This window comes from Papaver somniferum, chromosome 5, assembly GCF_003573695.1.
Source record: "Papaver somniferum cultivar HN1 chromosome 5, ASM357369v1, whole genome shotgun sequence".
NCBI lineage: Eukaryota > Viridiplantae > Streptophyta > Magnoliopsida > Ranunculales > Papaveraceae > Papaver > Papaver somniferum.
Window position 1 is genome coordinate 20222496 of NC_039362.1, and position 15822 is coordinate 20238317.

Below are 15822 nucleotides of genomic sequence, written 5' to 3' on the forward strand. Positions count from 1 at the left end.
ATACAGGCGCCAGTACAACAATAGATGAGGATATTTTTGCGCAAATCACACCTAGATTGTCTTCAAGGCAGTGCTCCAAACTCACACAGGAAGTATCTACAGAAGAAATCAAACATGCTCTATTCTCCATTAATTCGGAAAGCACTCCTGAACCTGACGGATATACTAGTAAGTTTATCAAAGTTTTTTGGGAGACAACACATCATCATCTAATAGATATGTTCCATAGCTTCTTTATCAACCTAAACATTCATCCTCTCATAAACCATACCAATATCACCCTCATCCCAAAAGTAGATCACCCATCAAAACCTTCCCAATTAAGACCAATCAACCTATGTAATGTGATTTACAAAGTAATCTCCAAAATCTTAGTGAATCGCCTTTGCCCAATCCTCCCCTTTTTAATAATCCCGTATCAGAGTGCTTTCGTCCCACACCGATCAATCCATGACAACATTACTATGGAGGACTAGGATTTGGTTTTAGTGACCATAACAACCCATGGATGTTACAACATTATTACAACGGTTTTATGGTATTTTATGAAGTGTGTATTGTGAAGAATGAGAATTTCAGGAATGCATCAGAAATGCACAAATGCAAAGTTTAGTGGAAAAGTCGAACCAAAGGTATAATCATCATCGTAAGACTTCTATGTTGATCAGTACATATAATTTTTAATATTCTTCTTAACGTGTTACCTTACGTGGACAAGCTAGCTTACTAGCTAATATTTTTCCATAGTCTTCCGTAGCAATATATTTTTATTTTTTCCCCAATGTGTTTGTAGGCGTTCACTATAAAAATCACGAAGTGTCTCTGCAGCACGCTTACTTTACTTTTTTTTTTTGATGCAAAATAACAACTTTTATTACTTAGGATAATTACATAACTTAGAGTTACATGCTTTCATATCATCTATAATAACTTTTCTGAAAGTATCTGGGATGTTAACAAAATAGTCTAAAGATAGCCTGTCTTTCCGAGAGTTTTTTGCTATAACATGAGCAGCATTGTTTGCACTTCTCTTAACATGACTTAACTTAAAACACGGAATAGATAGAAGCAAGTGCCTTATTTCATCTACAATTCCTTGGTTCTTCCATTGGACCGAAGGGATGGCATGCTTGACAACGTTAATTACATTGAGGTTGTCCGTCTCGAAAACTATATATTTTAGATTACTTTGTCTAGCCCATATGATTGCTTCTTTCATGGCAAGACATTCCTCGTGCTCTGGGTCTACTCCTCCATTGTAGAATCTGCACCTGATTCCTTGGCATCTACCTGCAGAATCTCTAATTAGTAAACCAATTCCAACAGTATTGGTTAAGTAATCAAATGCGGCATCCATATTTATTTTGAGTTCCCTGAAATGTGGTGGTTTCCAAACTTGATCTGGATTTTTGATTTTTATGCCCCTAATTCCTCCATGGTAACATTGATTGAGCAAGTAGTTAATGGAATGTGATGTGCTGAGTAAATTATGATTTCTATTTTGAAATAGCTTTGCACACCTATTCTTCCAAATAAACCAGGCAGTGATCATAAGCTTGAGTATGCGCTGATCATTGTAGTCTGACCTTTCTACTGACTGAAACCAACTAGAGATCCATTAAGAAACTTGGATTCTTTGTTGTTGGATTACTGTAACATTTATATTCATGGTTAACAAGACCATCCTTGAGTGATCACAATCAATTAAGAGATGTTGTAAAGTTTCAACCGTTTGTGAGCATCTAGGACAGAGTGAATCTACTGAAGGTTTGTATCTATTTAGGATTTGTCTCGTTGGGAGGATTCCTTTTAGAAACTTCCAAATAAATAGTTTCACTTTCTGTGGTGCCTCTGATTTCCATAATGCTTTCCAGTTGATTGTAGAAGATTGTGTAGAATTCTGGTTTAGATTTGATAAAGCGTTGTATGCTGACTTTACGAAAATTCACCATTCCTACTAGGCTCCCAAATGAGCCTATCATTTCCTTGCTTCACTAAGTTCATTTGTAGAATTAATTTTGTCGTATCATCTGGAAAAAAGGTTCACAATTAATTGCGAATTCCATCTTCATGGATTTTCTAATATCAGATCAGCAACAAACACAATCATAGCCGGCTCTCTAAAAGAATCCTTAGGTGTAGGTGGATAATCTAAAACAGTTATCCATTTATCCTACCACACCAAAATTTTCTTCCCATTACACACATCCCAGCGATGAAATCTTCTTACAAAGTGTAGGCCCTCCTGTATTCCTTTCCAAATCCATGAGGAGTTGTAAGGGTTATCTTGAAGATGAAGGAAACTACAATAGGGAAAATACTTTGCTTTCATAATTTAAACCCAAGATTTATCCTCTTATGTGCATAATCTCCAATCAAGTTTGATGATTAAAGCCATATTAAACTTCTCAAGGTTTTTAAAGGAAAGTCCACATTCCTCCTTAACAGTGCATAAAGAATTCCATGCAATAAGATTTAATCCTCTGTTGGTTTTGTGTCCCCACCAAAACATTCTCTGAGCTGTATCCAGTTTTCTAATCAATTTCTTTGGAATTTTGAAGTGGCTCATATAATGGGTTGGGATGGAGTTCAATACTGACTTAACTAAGGTGGATCTTGCAGCTTGGTTAAGAGTTTTTGAGCACTAGCCCTGAAACCTATTTTCATAAGAGGTTTGAATAGAACTGAAAGATTGATTTTTTGATTTACCTAACAGGATTGGTAACCCTAGATATTTATCAGTAGTGCAGAGATGTTTGACCCCCAATTTCTGAGTAATGGCCATCTTATCACTATGAGAAAGATCTCATGTAACATAAGCCGAAGATTTTGAGAAATTTATCAGCTGTCCAGAGACATTGCTGAAATTTAACAAAATCCTCTTAACTTGTTCTAAACTGTTATTGTCTCCATGAAAGAAGAGAATGCAGTCGTCTGCAAACAGTAAGTGGTTTATAGACAATGAATTCTTAACCACTTGAATACCAGCTAGCAACTTTTGATTTTCAGCTTTCGCTAAAGATCTTGATAGGTATTCCATTGTTATTATGAAAAGATAGGGGGATAACGGATCCCCCTGCCTCAAGCCGCGAGATGAAATGTAAGGAATGGAGTTACTGCCATTTAAATGTATAGAGACAGATGTTGTCGAGATACATTGATAAATGATAGTGCACCATTCTTCACAGAAACCTAAAGAAGACAACATTTTAATAACAAAATCCCATTCAACCTTATCGAAGGCCTTTGACATGTCTAATTTAAGTGCCACTAGTCCTTGTTTCTTTTTTGATTTCTTCATAGAATGTATCAACTCGTGTGCCATAACAATGTTGTAATTAGTGTATCTTTTGGGGGCAAAAACAACTTGAGTTGGAGAATTATCTTTTCCATTAGAGGCTTCATTCTTGTTACGATCAACTTGGAAATTATTTTATAAGTGATATTACAGAGACCAATTCGCCTGTAATCAGCAGGTGTTGATGGGTATTTAGTTTTTGGGATCAGGCAGGTCACAATTTAGTTAATAGAGGAGGCATCATTCTGCTGGCAACAAATTGTTGTACAAGTTGCACAATATCTTTTCCAACTGTTTCCCATTGGGTCAAGTAAAACCCATCCTGAAAGCCATCAGGCCCAGGAAAATTCCAACTCGGCATACTCCTTCAAACACTGAAAACTTCCTCTTCTGACGGCATCGCAATTAATGAACTGTTTTCTTGATTGGTAATGATTGGGTTAATAATGTCAAAGGTATTTTATGAGAAAATAGGTTTTGTTGTTTTAGCTATAGAAGAGAAATGTTTTGTAAGGAGGTTTTGAAGGTCATCGTGGGAATGTAACCAGGTTCCATTTTCATCTCTCAAAGCAGAAATTCGGTTTCTAGCTTTCCTTTTGTTTTCCAGAGTGTTAAAATACGTTGTGTTATTATCAGCATCCTTTATCCATTTATCCCCGAACTTTTGGTGCCAGAAGTCTGCCTCAACTTTTCTCCAGTGATTCAACCTTAAGATAGTGTGATGTATCTACTGAGATATGTCTTCACTATATGGTTGAGCTTGGACAAAAGAAAGTTGATCTTTCAAGTTCCTAACATGAAAATCTATCCTTCCGAAAAATTCTCTGTTCCATTTACACAGTTTACGTCTAGTTTGAGAGAGTTTTTGGGTAATATACAGATTATTTGATAGTTGCCATGCATTAGATATGATGTCAGACACATTTGAGTCCTTAAGCCAGCATATATAAAATTTCCACACATTTCTAGGTTTAACAGAAATCGAATCCGTATGTAAAGCAGTGGGCAATTGTGACGGACCGGAAAATTACGCCTTTGGCGCGTTGCCCAGCGGGCCGTAACTTCCCCGATGCGCCATGACGAAGCTATGATCCGGGACTCATCCCTGGGCAAATGCACGTCCATCTTGCCCTTGCAAGCATGCTCGAGGAGCATGATGCAGCTAGCTTAGCTTCCACACCGTTCCAAACTTACCCTTGTCTGCTAAAGGGTCATGTCCATAAGGCCGATGCTAATGCGTATTGCATGCATCTCTAGCTCTGCCTCAATGTAGGGAATTCATCACCGAATTTCCTATATATATGACCAACCGTCATAACGCCAAGTCTTATCCAGGCGTCAGCCTTGGACTATGGCATAGGCCGCACTAAGCCCTTTCCATTCCCTACCTTATATCGGTTACCAACTCTACGTAGCTTGATAGAAAGTATGAGCACTTTCTTGCATGTAACCAAGCCTCATGAAGTATGGCCGCAATCATCTCTTGCATCGAACTAACGAGCTTAGATGATATGAGGGGCCAACGTGCTGGACCGGCAATGCTGCAACTCATTGCGGCTGCCTACGTACCCTTCCCTACTCTAAAGGGATCAAGCACATACCGCAGTTCATCCTCGAAGGGACAAAATCTTAACCAACTCATTTACAAGGCCGTAGCCTAGCAAAAATGGTAATGGCCTAGTCCGTATAGGCCGTTCCGTGAAGATGCACAATGATTATGCATCACCGGGTCCGCGACATGGCATAGTGATGCCTAAGCATCAAATGCCTCTTCGCAAGGCTACACAACTATAATTGATCCTTAGGCATCATTTATACTCTTTCGGGTAAGCTATGAAGCTTACTTGGCACATAGTCCGCATATGCACCTTCAACCGACTACCCCTCCCTATATATGTCTTAATGAAATTTCTACAAGTTAGAATTAGGGACCAAAATGACATGGATGCTTCACTGTTCATCGCAATGATTGTGTGCAATGATTGTGTGCAATTATTTCGCACAATTATTGCGCGACTTTCGTCCGCCAGCCCTCGCTGGCCTGATGCACAATGATCACGTAACACTCGTTCTGCCGTACTGCATAATGCTTGTGCGATATTGGCTCTAGGCCAATAACTTTCGTAATGCGCAATGATTACGTTGTAAGCTCAAGGCCACTACCCAACTGGCCTAATGCATCATGATGATGCAAGATTTGGCTCTTGGCCAAATGTCACTCATAATGCGCCATTTTGGCGCGGTATTGGCCTTAAGCCAATCTGCCTCTTTCCAAGCAACGAAAGCTTTGAATGAAGCTTCATCTCAAGCCATGGCGCATCTTTTAGCATGCTCCATGCTAAAAACACGGGGTGTTACATTCTTCAGCCCCTTAAATAATTTTGTCCCCGAAATCCAAAACAAAAACTATTGTGGACAATCTCTTCGGTTTGGATTTGCTGAGCAAAAGTCAGATGCTCAGAAATCACGGGTTTCTTCAAGTTGTCATGAACAACAATTTATACCTTCTGAGCACATGTCCCATACCACCTGCCTAGGAATCCAAAAGTGCCCACAATAATACCAAGAATCGCAATTGGCCAGTACTAAGAGGATATCTCGATCAGGTATCCTAGATGCGTTCTCATATTACCACCCAGGAATCCCTAAGGTTCACAAGTTGAAAGATGTCATTGAAATGACCAAATTTTTGCACAGTACTGTGTGGAACAGTTTCCAGTTTCCCACCGTCGCTGTCGGTCATCCAGGTTGCCACTCGTAAGTGGGATGCTAGCCTGGCCTGACAACGCACACCATTGGCCAGTTTCCAATGTGTGGGGATGATCAGTCCCATTGTCTACCCACCTTCCCATACGGTCTTCCGGATATCCACTCATAAGTGGGTGCCACTTAGGCCAGGAAAACTCACGACACGTGTACAAGCTCAACTCGATTCGCATAGTAACTGGCAGAGCAGTTACAAACTCTTTCTGCGCAAAAGTTAGCCTACTCTCCAACTTTAAGTTTCCATTAAGGAAAATACTCGCTTGACGAGTCCATTACTCACAGTCCGCAGAGTTATCTCGGAACTTTTTTTGATACCAACTGTGACGGATCAGAAAATTACGCTTTTGGCGCGTTGCCCCGCGGGCCGTAACTTCCCCGGTGCGCCATGACGAAGCTATGATACGGGCCTCATCCCTGGGCAAATGCACGTCCATCTTTCCATTGCAAGCATGCTCAAGGAGCATGATGCAGCTAGATTAGCTTCCACACCATTCCAAACTTACCCTTGTCTGCTAAAGGGTCATGTCCATAAGGCCGACGCTAATGCATATTGCATGCATCTCTAGCTATGCCTCAATGTAGGGAATTCATCACTGAATTTCCTATATATATGACCAACCGTCATAACGCCAAGTCTTATCCAGGCGTCATCCTTGGACTATGGCATAGGCCGCACTAAGCCCTTGCCATTCCCTACCTTATATCGATTACCAACTCTACGTAGCTTGATAGGAAGTATGAGCATCCACTTGCTGGCATGTAACCAAGCCTCATGAAGCATGACCGCAATCATCTCTTGCATCGAACTAACGAGCTTAGATGATATGAGGGGACAACGTGCTGGACCGGCAATGCTGCAACTCATTGCGGCTGCCTAGGTACCCTTCCCTACTCTAAAGTGATCAAGCACAGACCGTAGTTCATCCTTGAAGGGACAAAATCTTAACCATCTCGTTTGCAAGGCCGTAGCCTAGCAACAATGGTAATGGCCTAGTCCGTATAGGCCGTTTCGTGAAGACGCACAATGATTATGCATCACCAGGTCCGCGACATGGCATAGTGATGCCTAAGCATCAAATGCCATCTTCGCAAGGATGCGCAACTATAAATGAGCCTTAGGCATCATTTATACTCTTTCGGCTAAGCTATGAAGCTTACTTGGCACATAGTCCGCATATGCACCTTAAACCGACTACCCCTCCCTATATATGTCTTAATGGAATTTCTACAAGTTAAAATTAGGGACCAAAATGACATGCCTGCTTCACTGTTCATCGCAATGATTGTGTGCAATGATTGCGCGCAATGATTGCACGACATTCGTCCGTCAGCCCTTTCTGGCCTGATGCACAATGATCACGCAACACTCGCTCTGCCGTACTGCACAATAATTGTGCCATATTGGCTCTAGGCCGATAACTTTCGTAATGCACAATGATTACGCTGCAAGCTCAAGACCACATACCCAACTGACCTAATACAACATGATGATGCGAGATTTGGATCTTGGCCAAATGTCACTCATAATGCGCCATTTTGGCGCGGTATTGGCCTTAATCCAATCTACCTCTTGCCAAGCAACGGAAGCTTTGAATGAAGATTCATCTCAAGCCATAACGCATCTTTTAACATGCTCCATGCTAAAAACACGGGGTGTTACAACAATGATCAGAACCTAGGAAAGAAAGATGAATAACTTTAGAATCTGGATAATCTCTAATCCAATTCGAGTTATGTAAACTTTACTTAAGCATGTCAATTAGTTGATTTAGGATGATTTAGTATCAACCAGAAATAATAATCTTACATGTTGGTGTTGAAATTCAGCCATTCTGAAAAATTACATACTTACCCTGATAGCTGACAAAATGGCGAAGGATTTGGAGAAAGTGTTGACGGGGTATTCGAGTCGCCCAATTCACAAAGATGGAAGAATTACCATTCCAATTACGAATATGTGCTAAATTAATAACGTTGTGTCCGTGCTCACAACTAGCCTAAATAGCTCCAGATAGTGGATGTTAAACATTATAATATCTTAGATTCTAAATAGCCAGCTAGACCCGCTCATCCAATGCCAAATGGTTGAGCCAAAGGACAACTTAAATTATCACAACCATCAATTATATTTGTTTCCGTAAATAACATGATAACCTACCTCCAAAGGAGTGTGTGACTTTTTTATTTTAAATGAGTGGACTTTTCTCTACAAGAAATTTACCTTTCTGAGTACTAAAAAGACAATTTTAAGTAGATGTGAAAAAATGACAAAAAATCAGCCTTACAAAATACTACTTTTATTTTTTAACATAAAGTTTTTACGAACTAAGCTAGAACTGATACGGCCATGGAGCACAAGTGTTCTCGTTATTTCTTAATGAAATAAACTGGACATGCGTTCTCATTGTCTATCAAATTTTTAGGCTAAGTCTGAGCATCATATAATTTTTTTTTTCTTTTTTGACAAGATTATACCTCAACTACACGAAATTAATATATTTAGTTAGTTTGAGTTAAACTTACTTCCACTCTATAGGAACTTTCATTCCACTCTATAGGAACATCTGTAACACACATGATAAACATGGGATCATAAGTACGTCTTAAGGCTAGTTTGGAATTGCTGTGAATTTTAGAAAAGCGCTTTCCTATTGTGTTGTGCTGTGCTGTGGAAATAAATCAGCATGACGTTTGGTAAATTATAATTTAAAAAGCACTGTGCAATTAACAAACTGTAATTTCTGTTTGGTAAACTGGTATTTAAAAGTGCTGGTGATGTAGTTAATGACGAAAATAGACATGTTTCAAAAAATAGTTTTAGATACATTTTTATTATAATAAATTATATTTCTAATTTTAATATATTTAATAAAATATAAGTAATATTTATTTATTTGTTTTAATTTTTTTTAATTTTTTTTGTTATTTAATAAAAGAATATGATTATGATTTGCTTAGAAAATATTATTATTTCAATATTTATTAAAAAATTTATTATTTTAAATAATAATTATTTGAAATAAAAAATGGAAAAAATAGAGAAATGAAATAAAAGTTAGAAATATAATGTTAAATGTATAATATTTGAGGATAAAACTTGTCTTTATAATAAATTAACAAGGTTAAAATAGTGAATCAATTAAATCGAATTATGTGGGTCCACAGCTTCTGCTTTTCCAGCTTTTAAAAGCTAGTGCTGAGTAACTTTTGTTGGGTGCAATAATCAAAAACAAAGAAAAATCAAATAAGCAAAAGTTATTGATACTTAGCTCCTTTATAATGGAAGTGATTGCTTTGACGAAACGAACAAGCTCCCCGTATCTCCGCAACAACAACAAGGCAAAACTTTGGAAAATAGAGTGAGTCACGTGTTCAACACGCTGTCCTTAAGACATTAGTGCCCGGCTACACTCAAGAGTGATGCTATAGCCCTCACAGGACGGATATCTCCAGGATAAAACACCCTAATACACCTACTACTAGCATATGTAGTAGATGCTCAACTTGAGCTTGGCAACTCCGAAAAAAACCGTTAAAGAAAATCGCGAATGCTTAAAAACCGCTATACAATATTTTCCCTTAGGGGTCCCTCTAAAATATAGAGAAACCCCTTTCCCATAGATTTTACAAAAGTAGTGAATTTCTTTATATAATTGACAAATACAACTGAAGAAGAAAAACTCCCCGATGTGGGACTAAAAGGTTTATATAGTTTCTTAAAACTAGTAAAAATTGGAAACTCCACGATGTGGGACTAAAAAGTTTCATTCACAAAATAAAACAATAAATTATAATTTTTTATTAAAACTTTAAAAAATTATTTTTTTATTAATCGTTTTCCAACAATCCCCCACATGAATGAAAACTCAATAAAACATGAAAACACAGATAGATCTTGGTAAATAAACATCCCAACCTCACGATCCAAACAAACTGATCGTGCAAGTGTTGAAATCATACTAGTCATTTCTACGTCCTCTCCGTCACACAAAAGTGTGTTGACCCCAGGGTCATACTATGAATTGCATAAATCATAATAGTATTGAGAGCTTTCATCTTTAATTCTCACATGGTGAGACTATAGGTATCTTTCACCAAAGTGAAAAAGCATGAAATAGTGAACCCTTAGTGACCTTTAGGTCCTAAGTTCCAGTAATACCAAAACCATCAAAATGAAAATCACATAAAAAACGCAGGAAATACCATTTTAGGCAGAGGTGTCCATGAGGTCTTGAACCTTTGCTTAGTGAGATATTACCATAATTACTTGCTAGAGACAGTGAACTATGTCTTGAACTGCTAGCATTTGATGTAATTCGTGATAACAACCACGGGTGATATCTCCAAGATTGCTGCCAAGCTCGTGCCGTTTTGTCCGTTTTGGCCCTGGACGTATCCTGTTTCTCAGAATGCTCTAGAGAATCAGCTCATATTCTCACAGGAAGCGACCCACTTCCTCATTCAGATAGGTGAGTTTCCATAAAGAGTGTTACTGCTACACCCCACTTCAATCTTAAATTGAAACTATATAACTCATTAAGACTTATTAAAAAGTCATCCTCCACATGCAGTCACACTATCACGTCTACACCATAGGGAAGGGACAGAGAATGAAAATCTCTGATAGTGTTTACCTTTACCCACCACAAATTAGTTGTCTCATTCGAAACCTTGATCATGGGATCTCCAGTCAGCAAGGTTGAGTATCCTTCATGGCAAGTTTAATATATGAGCTTAAGCCCCAACCCCCTTGATGCATTTTTAACTATCTCTTTGTACAAACCTTTCGTCAAAGATTGCGCAATATTCTCCTTGGACTTTATCCAATCAATGGAAATAACGCCGATTGAGATTAGTTATTTCTTAGCTTTAACTATTATAGCTTGGCTAACACAATGTATAGATATAGCTGGCACAGGCCTATGCCAAAGAGGAATGTCTTCTAAAAAGCATCTTAGGCACTCGGCCCCCTCTCATGCTTTATCTAACGCAATACTCTCAGATTCCATAATGAATTGAGCGATATGTTTGTTTGGAAATCTTCCAACAACAAACCCACATGTTAGAGTGAAACCATATCCACTCGTAGACTTAGACTCCTCTGAGTCAACTATCCAGTTTGCATCATAAAGTCCCAAGGACAACAAGATACCTTTCATAAATCAAAAGAGTATTTTAGGTACCATAATACTCTACTCAGTGCATATGAATTCTCTTGCTCTGGACTACAATTATATCCACTTAACTTACTCACAATATAGGCAATGTCTGGACTCTTACAGTTCATTAAATTCATCAGACATCCTATAACTTTTGAGTATTCAAGTTAAGATACTCCACTACCCTTATTTTTCTTGAGACTACAAGAATAACCGTACAAGCAGGTTTACAATCAGACTGATTGTATCTCTTAAGCACAACTCAACATAATGAGAACGACTAAGACTTATAAATGTTTGATTATCTTCTAATCCTCATCCCTAAGATTACATCAAAAGGGCCCAAGTCTTTCAAGTCAATGTTCTCATTCAGTGCATGTTTTTAGTGGAATTGATCACATCTATGTTTGTATCAAGCATATCATCAACATACAAGCATACAATTACACATACATCCTTAACAAGTTACTTGTAGACATACTTGTCAGATTCATTAATTTAAATCCACTATCCATTATCACATGATTAAATTTTCCATGTCACTGTTTACGTGCTTATTTGAAAACCATACAAAGATTTTTCAAATTACAAACTTTGTATTCACAACCTTTCACTACAAAGTCTTCAGGTTGATCTATGTAAATTTCTTTACCTAATTCACAGTTTTAGAAAAAGCTGTCTTAACATCCATCTGATGTATCTCTACGTTCTTTATGGCAGCAATAACAATTAGTATCTCAACGGAAGTAATTTCCGTCACAATTAATTAGAATCAAGGAATCTACACCTTCTTTTAGTTTATAGCCTTTAGCTACCAACTTAACTTAATATTTTTCCACAGTTTCATCTACCTATCGTTTCCTCTTAAAGACTCATTTACATCCCATGGTCTTACAACCTGGAGATAAACTAGCAAGCTCCCAAGTCTGGTTCCAACGGACTGAGTCCATTTCACTAAATGAAGCTTCTTACCAGAATGGGGTTTCAGTAGATATTAAGGCTTCTTTACAAGTCTGTGGCTCAGACTAAGCTAGGCATGTTATGAAGTCGGTTTCATAAGAAGTCTCAAGTCTAATTATTTTACTTCTCTTAGGCTCAACATCAACTTCATCTTCCTTTAAAATAAGTTCTGACTATTTGAAGATAAATCTAGGGGATCAACAACACATCTCTAATGAGGTACAGGTTTAAAATAAACATGTTCAAAGAACTCAGCATCCCTAGATTCCGTAATAATATTCACACCAATGTCAGAAAAAATCAGAACACACAACCAAAAATCTATTTGTAGAAGTATACTCAATATACCCTATACAAAAACACAATCAACATTTTTGGTTTCAATCTAGTTCTTTTAGGAAGAGGAATTACAATTTTAGTCAAACGCCCCCACACTTTGACACATTCATAAGAAGGTCATCTACCGTTCCATAAACCATATGGAGTTTCATCTGATTCTTAAAAGGGTACTTTATTCAGGATATACTAGTTAAGGGGACTGCCTCCCCCCACAAGGCCGCAGGTAATCCTGAACTAATCAACATGGAAATTATCATCTCCTTAAGGACACGGTTGTTATGTTCAAGGCTTCTAATTGGTTTCCAACTTCAAGTTTATACATCTTAAGGCTTCTAAGGCGTCATCCTTATCCTAACAAGTATACAAGATAGTACCTCGTACAATCATCTACGGAAGTTATAACCATCTTTTACCACAGTGGTTTTGGGTTGAACTCATGTCAACTAGGCCTAACTGAATTAATTCTAAAGGCTTAGAATTACTCTGAACATTTGTGCTAAAAGATTTTATAGCATATTTTGATTCTTCACAGATTTCACTTTTGTGTTCAAAATCCAAACTAAATTTGGGTACGAAGCCTATGCTAGCCAGTTAAGCATTGACTTATAAGTTTACGGTTCCAAGTCTACCACGTAAAACAATCAATCACACAAAGATATCACAAGAATCAACTACGTTCACATCATCAGTTTTTCCGTTAAGCTTATATAGACCCAAAGTCCTATAACTCTTGCTTAAAAAATCACTGCCTAGTTACAACAAGTTTTCTAGATTCAATTAAGATCTTAAATATTTTTCCATCTACAACAGAACAAGATACAAGATTTTCGCATATGCTCGGAACATGAAAATTTCATTCAATGTGAGAATATTACAGATATGAGCTTCTGCTCGACCTTTTCCTTTTATGCAACCTCTATTGCATATGAGTTACTCAATAAGAGTTTCTCGACATCCCCTATCCTATGATAGGAGGTGAACAGGTCTCTGTTTCAACAAACATTCTTGGTGGCTCCAGAGTCCACCTACTGGTCTCTCACATTAGTTATTAAAATAACTTCCGACATCATGCCACCAAACTCGTTCTAGTTTGTTTCAACTAAATTAGCATTAACTTTCTACTTATTAAGGTTTTTATGTTGTCTACAATTTACTGCCGCGTGGCCAGAAATTTTACAAACATAACACTCATCCTTAACTAAAGTAATTCCGGATTCAGGTTTACGAAATATACCTTTATCATGAAGACCATGCTTAGAGTTGCGTTCGATGTTCTCACCTTTGCCATCTTTGGAAGATTTGTTTCCAACCACATGCGGCTATTAGCCATGTCCCTCGGAGATGACACCTTTATTCACAAATCACAATTCCAAATCAGAAAGTAAAATATGAGTCTTTGAAGATAACATCTATATATACAAACTTCGTTTGAATCAGCGTTTCAAAAAACTCATGGTTACCCCACAAAAATTAATTTAGTTAACAACAATTTTCTGCTCGTCAGAATTTTTCAGAAACGTTTTTCTATTTTGTAAAATATCAAAAAAATACTTTTACAACTCCAAAAATTCTGAAATTTTACGCGGGTAACTATCAGGATGTCTACTACGTTGTGCCAAAAGGGTTCATCGAAATTCCTTCTAGATTAAAAGATAAAATTGAAACTCTACAGCTGACCAGAAATTCGTTTTTGTTTTTTCACTCCACAATTAACATCCATGATTCACAAACCAATCAATCGTTTTCGATTATTACAAATGATAATGTCTTAAGATTGTTGGGTGCAATAATCAAAAACAAAGAAAAATCAAATAAGCAAAAGTTATTGAAACTTAGCTCCTTTATAATGGAAGTGATTGCTTTGACGAAACGAACAAGCTCCCCGTATCTCCGCAACAACAACAAGGCAAAACTTTGGAAAATAGAGTGAGTCACGTGTTCAACACGCTGTCCTTAAGACATTAGTGCCCGGCTACACTCAAGAGTGATGCTATAGCCCTCACAGGACGGATATCTCCAGGATAAAACACCCTAATACACCTACTACTAGCATATGTAGTAGATGCTCAACTTGAGCTTGGCAACTCCGAAAAAAACCGTTAAGGAAAATCGGGAATGCTTAAAAACCGCTATACAATATTTTCCCTTAGGGGTCCCTCTAAAATATAGAGAAACCCCTTTCCCATAGATTTTACAAAAGTAGTGAATTTCTTTATATAATTGACAAATACAACTGAAGAAGAAAAACTCCCCGATGTGGGACTAAAAGGTTTATATAGTTTCTTAAAACTAGTAAAAATTGGAAACTCCACGATGTGGGACTAAAAAGTTTCATTCACAAAATAAAACAATAAATTATAATTTTTTATTAAAACTTTATAAAATTATTTTTTTATTAATCGTTTTCCAACAACTTTTAAAAACAGACTTAAAATGAAAGTGCTTCTCTCCAAAAGCACTTTGGAAAAAATTTACGAAACACAATTTTTGGTACAAGTTTGTTACAAAGTGCTTTTGGTTGAAAAAAAGCAATCCTAAATGTGGCTTTAATTGAATTCCAAATCTGTAAGGACATTAGTTTATTGAATGAACCCATCAAAACTCCAGGATAGTTTTGTCTAATTTTAAGATTTTGATAAAGATGAGGCTTTGAATAATCAGAGAAGCGAAATAATGTACAAATATTCAATGTAGTATGTATGTCATTTGGACCTCTGGGTTTAACAAAAAAGAAGCATGCAACAATATACGGACAAGATTCACTAATTTTACGTCTGGATATTTCTAATGACAAAATGCATTTTTTATCTATAGACGTTCTAATGCATCTGGGTCAGGGGTGCGGGGAGGAGCTCCCCCACACCCATCAGTTGTTCCCACCGAACCCGGTGCGTAGCCCATGTTACATACTATTATTGTTGTTTTTGTTTTTAAAGTAGATTGTTGTTGTTTTATTATTGATTTTTTTTTCATGTTAAGATCCGATTTTAGAGAAAGATCCAAAAGAATTTCGTAAATACCAAGCTATAAAGGTGTATATAAACAATACAAGGCAACTAGGTTTGCAGTTACGGTCCCATATCAAAATTCGCATATATGGTGGGTGAGAAGAAAAATCATAGAACAATGGAGATCCATGCCCAAGGTTTGTCTACCCTAATGTATTCCCTTTCGATTTTAAATTGGGTCTGTATTTGGTTGGTCTTACATTGATTTTGTGATACAATACACCGGGATTAAGACTATATTGACGTTTGCAGGAATAGTTTACATGCCATTCATCAAACTCAATCCGAACAA